Source organism: Vicugna pacos, chromosome 8 (assembly GCF_048564905.1).
Source record: "Vicugna pacos chromosome 8, VicPac4, whole genome shotgun sequence".
Classification (NCBI taxonomy): Eukaryota; Metazoa; Chordata; class Mammalia; order Artiodactyla; family Camelidae; genus Vicugna; species Vicugna pacos.
The window spans coordinates 30,599,790-30,605,451 of NC_132994.1; positions in this window are offsets into that span (position 1 = coordinate 30,599,790).

Genomic DNA, 5,662 nt, shown 5'->3' on the forward strand with positions numbered 1-5,662 from the left:
AAAGTGGAAGGCGGACAGTTCGGAACCTCACTGCCTTTGGGGATAATTAATTGCATTGATGGTCTTGTTGGCCATCAGTTTCCCTATGGGCTATGTGACTTCAACAAAAAAGAGATGATAGGAATGACCTAGGGAACCTATGTTTCTTTTGATTTATTTTTTTCTAATTTTGCCCACCCTGACTTCTCAGCCCTTAGCTAATTTTTAACCCACTCTGATGAGGAAGTTATTTAAACAAGTGACCAAAGAAGCTTGTAGAATTATCCTCCTGCCACTAGAGGTCCCTAAGAGGAGATAAGTAAGAGTCCCCCAGTAAAGCAACCTGAAATTGCAGACACGGTTCTGGACCTGTTCTGCCTCAGGACAGGATGTAACACTCCACAGAGCACTCCTGTTCTACCATGCAGAAGCCACCTTCCCCTCCGTTTACTCAGCACTCCATCTAAACGTTATCATAAAACCTGACCATCCTGGACTGTCAGGGAGGGCTATATGCTCAGGGAGAGCATCCTTAACAAAGCCCTATTGTTATTTGCCTAAAACGCATGCTGATAATAAAGCATTGTACATCTGTACTGAAAGATTTCATTTTAGGTTTATTTACCCGTGGATGGACAGAATCATTTTGTAGCATTCTTACTTAGAACACACCTGGAATACAAATGGGAGCTGGTGGGAGAAAGGAAAGCCGGTCTGAGCAGGTGCCTCACTGGCCAGTGGTACTGCTGACTTCACCTTGCGCTGCGGAGCCAGAGCACCAGCTAAACTAATCAAGGAAGGGTCAAGAGGTGTGGTTTGGAGCTAAACCTTATATTCTGATTTAATCCAAGCCCTGTGATGCCAAAGCAAAGCTGAACCTGTGGAATTAAGGAAGCATACGGTATACACAAGACTAAAGGGCTGGGCTAGTCTTTTGAAAATTCCCTCCTGAAAGAGAACAAAGAAGATGAAAGGGGGCTCGGGTTTGGAACCTCAGCAGGTGCCTGGACACGCCGAACAAAATCCTCCTTCTCAGGGGTCATCTCTAAATGATAACTGTGGCTTAACTATGACTCCTGGGTTTGCCAGAGATACATACACCTGATGGAAATGTGGGGAGGATGCAATGTTTGTCTTTTTTTTTTTTTTTTTAAGAAAAAAAAAGCCACAGCAATCTAGGCCTTTGTCAAAAACCACAAGCTGTTCTGTTTGGCCATCAGAGCACCTCTTACTCCAGGTTCATCATCACTGCTGAACAAGTACACAGACTGCAGCTGAATGAAGAGGCATGTCTGAAGCTCGACTGCTTACAACCGGGCTAGAAAGCTTCGAGATAGGCCCCGGGCCAGGAGCTGTTATCTTTCTTGTGCAGAATGACTGGGTTCGACTTCCGCATCACCGGACTAGGGCGATACTTCTGCAAGGACGCAAATGATGCTGCTTATGTGGAGGAAAAGAAGTCCCAGCAGCTGAGGTGTTAGACATGAGGCAATGGAGGGGAGGGCGAAGGAGATGCTTGTCAAGTGAGGCAGACAATGGGGAAAGATAAGCCTTAGATCATAAATCACCGCTACCACCTATGGCTATGAAAGGGCACCGTGGTTTCTTACTGTATCTCCAGCTCGTTAATACGAGTCTGCAGTCATTACAGGTGGTACCAGAGAGAACATAATTTACATATTAAGTAGTCAATCGCAGATTCCTCAGCATTCCTATTTTCAAATGCAGGCCTTTCTAAAGCACTTCAAGGGCACGGGTCAGGTTCCTGTCGCTACATTGAAGTTTTCTTCTCTTTATAGAAAGGATGCTTGTTCAAAGTTATGATTTCAGTACAGTTGCACAGGCTGTCTCTCAGGGTGAACCTGGGACCCTTGGTCTGAAATGGAGGTGGGAACTTTTCCAAAATGAGTGATCATTCCCACTGACACTCTGATGCAGTTAATGGGCACAATTTACATGAAGGGCCATATTTAAGAGCTCTCTGTAGGGGTGAGTATGAATAATATTAACTTTTGTAATGCAAAACCATAAAAATCAATTATTTTTATTATCATCATAAATAAAATTTCATTAATAAAACTCCCCAATTTTGAACATTTTTATGGCTACCGGGATGGCTGGATGACTTTTCAAGCTCTGCATTTTTCTGCTGTTGGTTGTCATGAACAGCTCTGGGCTTTGAGCAGGGGATGAAGAGGCCAGGCTCGGGGGAGAGTTTATTAATATACCCCAGTGGGAATCTGTGCTTGCACAGTTAAGGTAGAGTTAGTTAGGTCTGGTCTATGAATGAGTGCTTTCTTCAAAAAGCAAGTTCTAATAATAAACTTCTGGGCACATGGCAGAGCAGAATGATGCACACTAGCTAGTGGTTCTCCGTGGGAGGAACCAGTTCCACTGGTCCTCCCTCTTTCAAAAGCAGATTTATCCCACCACCTGCAAGCCCAGTGGACTTCCCCGTGGAGCAGACTGTACAGCTGCAAAACACATGCCATGAGAGTGACATTCAGGAGCCCTGATTAGGACCATACTGGAGGATTTTTAAATGCATTTACTTTAACTGTTAAAATAGCATATTACTTTAAAGTACTACGTTATTCAGGACTGTGACAGCAGAGCGGGAAATGCCTATGAATCTAACTCACAACCACTGTTAGTCTTTCTGTGCTTGCTTTCAGGTATTTTCTTCCTTAACTTAGAATCATCTCTCATCATTGTTTATTCTTCCAGAAACATCGGGGACATGATAGATACTACTATTTTCAGTGCCAAGTGTGGAGGATGTAATAGTCGATTTGTTTAAATAAACAAGATCAAGGAACTTTGGGGCGTTTGGGGAGTTTTCCACATGTGTAATCATTATGTTTTAATCATTATGATCACAAAATTAATGAATGCTAGATGACTGTTTAGAGGTCTTTAACTGTAAGCCATACATGAGGCAGAATTCAGCAAGTATTTTCAACTATTATCCGGAATCTCACCAGACTCTACTTTATTCCCTGAACACACAATGCTTGCTTATTAACCCAACATTATGCTCTCAGTTCCTGCACCCATTTGCAGAGGGGAAATTGCCTATTCCACTCTCCCTCCCTGCGTTCTGAGGTTGGTATATTCCCACCCACACTCCATCTCCACATTTATTTGTTTAAACCACTGTGTATTGTCCTAGGCACCTAGACTATCAACCTAAATAAGAATCAATGTCTCCTCCCCTTTTTCTGCATTTCAGAAGGGCTTTCAATCTGAACATGGTTGAAGAAACAAGATCTTTCAGGACTGGTGAATTTCTTCTTTTGATTTCAGGAACTTAACTGTCTAAATTGTAACTGACTTGGTACATGGCTGAGGAGATACAAAAGCAAGGAAGCAAGTGGCAAGTAGCAAGTAAGCTATGGTTATTGCATCGTTAGGATTTGAGAGTAAACCTGACCTCTAAAACACTTGTGCAACCTGTGGGGCACCGAGAAAGGAACTTGCCCTATTGAGGCTTGGTTCTGTGATAGAAGCTACCTACTTATTTGGTTCTCTTGGAAGTCAAAGCTGTTGGCATTCTCATTTGGGTCTATCTGGATCAAATATCTATGTCAATACCTAGAGGAATTTACTTAGGACATTACAAAGGAAACACAGGGATTGATTTCGATTAGTTGGATCCATATGTAATAAAAATTCTACCTGACTGAAATTAACTTCAGCATTAAAAGAAATACATGACTGTAAAATCTAGCATCTCTTATTTAGGAGGTCGAGGCCTTCCTAGCCACTTGGATGCTTCAGATGAGAAAAGTATTGGGTAACTATGTCTATTCCTAGCTCAGCATAAGAGCTAGGGAGAAAATTAAATCCATGACTTGGGATTTCTCATAGCCCCATTCTCAAATATAAAGGAATACATATAGGCTTACCTATATGTATATATACTTTACCCAATAAAAACTGCTTGCCAGAATAGTTTTTCTAACAGAACATTCTAAATTTTTTTGTTTTGGAAATTGGTAAATCTCTTAAAAGGGATGAGAAATACATTAACATTGGGAGACACATACTATAAAATAGGAACAGTTAATAAGACCTTTACAAGGCTAACAGAGTTTAAAGAATTTTTCTGAATTCATACAGGTGGTAATGGTTCCAACTGAGTTTCAAAACCAGGTCTGCATGACATGGAAGTCCTTTTCTAGCATATCGTTTAAAAAGAAACACCAGGCCCAAAATGGAGTCACTTATGTTAAGTCACCATGTCACCAAACTGAGACTTAGTAACTAGCCTAATTGCAGTTTCAGCCTCTCCCAGGAATGTAATCTTAACCAGTCAGTCTGGAATTACTTGGTCAGCACTAGTGAGGAAATCCACCTGCTGTCCCCAAAGGAAAGTGACCTTGCCTGAAGCAATTCACTCTTTGCTAGTAACCTCTTTGTCCTGCCTCTTTCTGCCTAGAAAAGCCTTCCATTTTGTACAAGTCTTCAGAGCTTTTCTCTGCTGCTGGATGGGATGCTGCCTGATGCATGAATCATTGAATAAAGCCAATAAATTCTTCAAAATATATTCAGTTGAATTTTGTTCTTTAACAATATCAAATTGCCTTAGGGAAGGCAACTCCCTTTCCTTAATCCCACACCATTCCCATCCTAGGAAAGTCATGTTTCTTTATCCATGCTACAACGTTTTATTTCACACCTGCCTGTCAAATGCTGTGATAAGTATCGAAATCATTGTAGATAATTATATTTATGGCTGCCATTATTCAAAACTAATATTTTCATATATTTGTGAAATAATACAATAGAAAACCTTATCCAGATTTAACATAGGCAAATATTGTGCCTCATCAATTTTCTCTTGTTTGTTGGGAACCAGAATCTTGTGGTTCCCCAGCCTCTATCTTCAGAGTTAGCCACCATCTAGAAGTTGGTGTGTATGATACGCATGCACCATGGTTTTATACTTTTATTATATATGTATCTTTAAGGGTCTAGTTTTTCCTATTCTTCATGGTATGAACCTTAGGAAGATCTATCCCTTTCTAACCCTCCAACACTTTCTGCAAAATATTGGTCACCAGTTCCATTTCTGTGAAGAAATAGTGTCTATTTGCTTAGTTCTACAACCATCTCTCTATAGTGAGTGCTATGAAATCAGAGATATTTATGGTATCAGATTGATGGAATGGGTGACTAGAGAGTAGGAAGAGTGAGTAGGAGAGAAGGTTGTAGAAGACTAACAGGTCCTTGGTTTGGTTTTTATGTTTTGTGATGCCATTTACTGAAATAGGAGAATTGCTGAAATATGGCAGGTTTTCAGGGACATCTGGAATGTGAGATGACAGTAAAACTTCTAGATAAAAGTAGTTAAATTTTGTGTTTGTGTGTGTATGTGTGTGTCTGTGTATAAGGATCATAAATCCAATTCACATTACAACTTGAAGGAGCATACAAAATGCAGTTTTCTTATGTGGTCTATATTTCAACTGGCCTTATTCACAAGTTTCATTTACTCCAGGAAGTTGTGGGAGTTAATTAAATGGCCCACCTGATTTCAAGTGTTTTCCAACAACTAATTTAATTACTCCTTGAGATTAACTGCCTAGACTCTTCTTTCTAGCTGCCCCTCCTATAACCCATGTACTATGACATCACAGATGTGGGAGTAGACTATTCATGTGACTCCAGGACAGGAGAA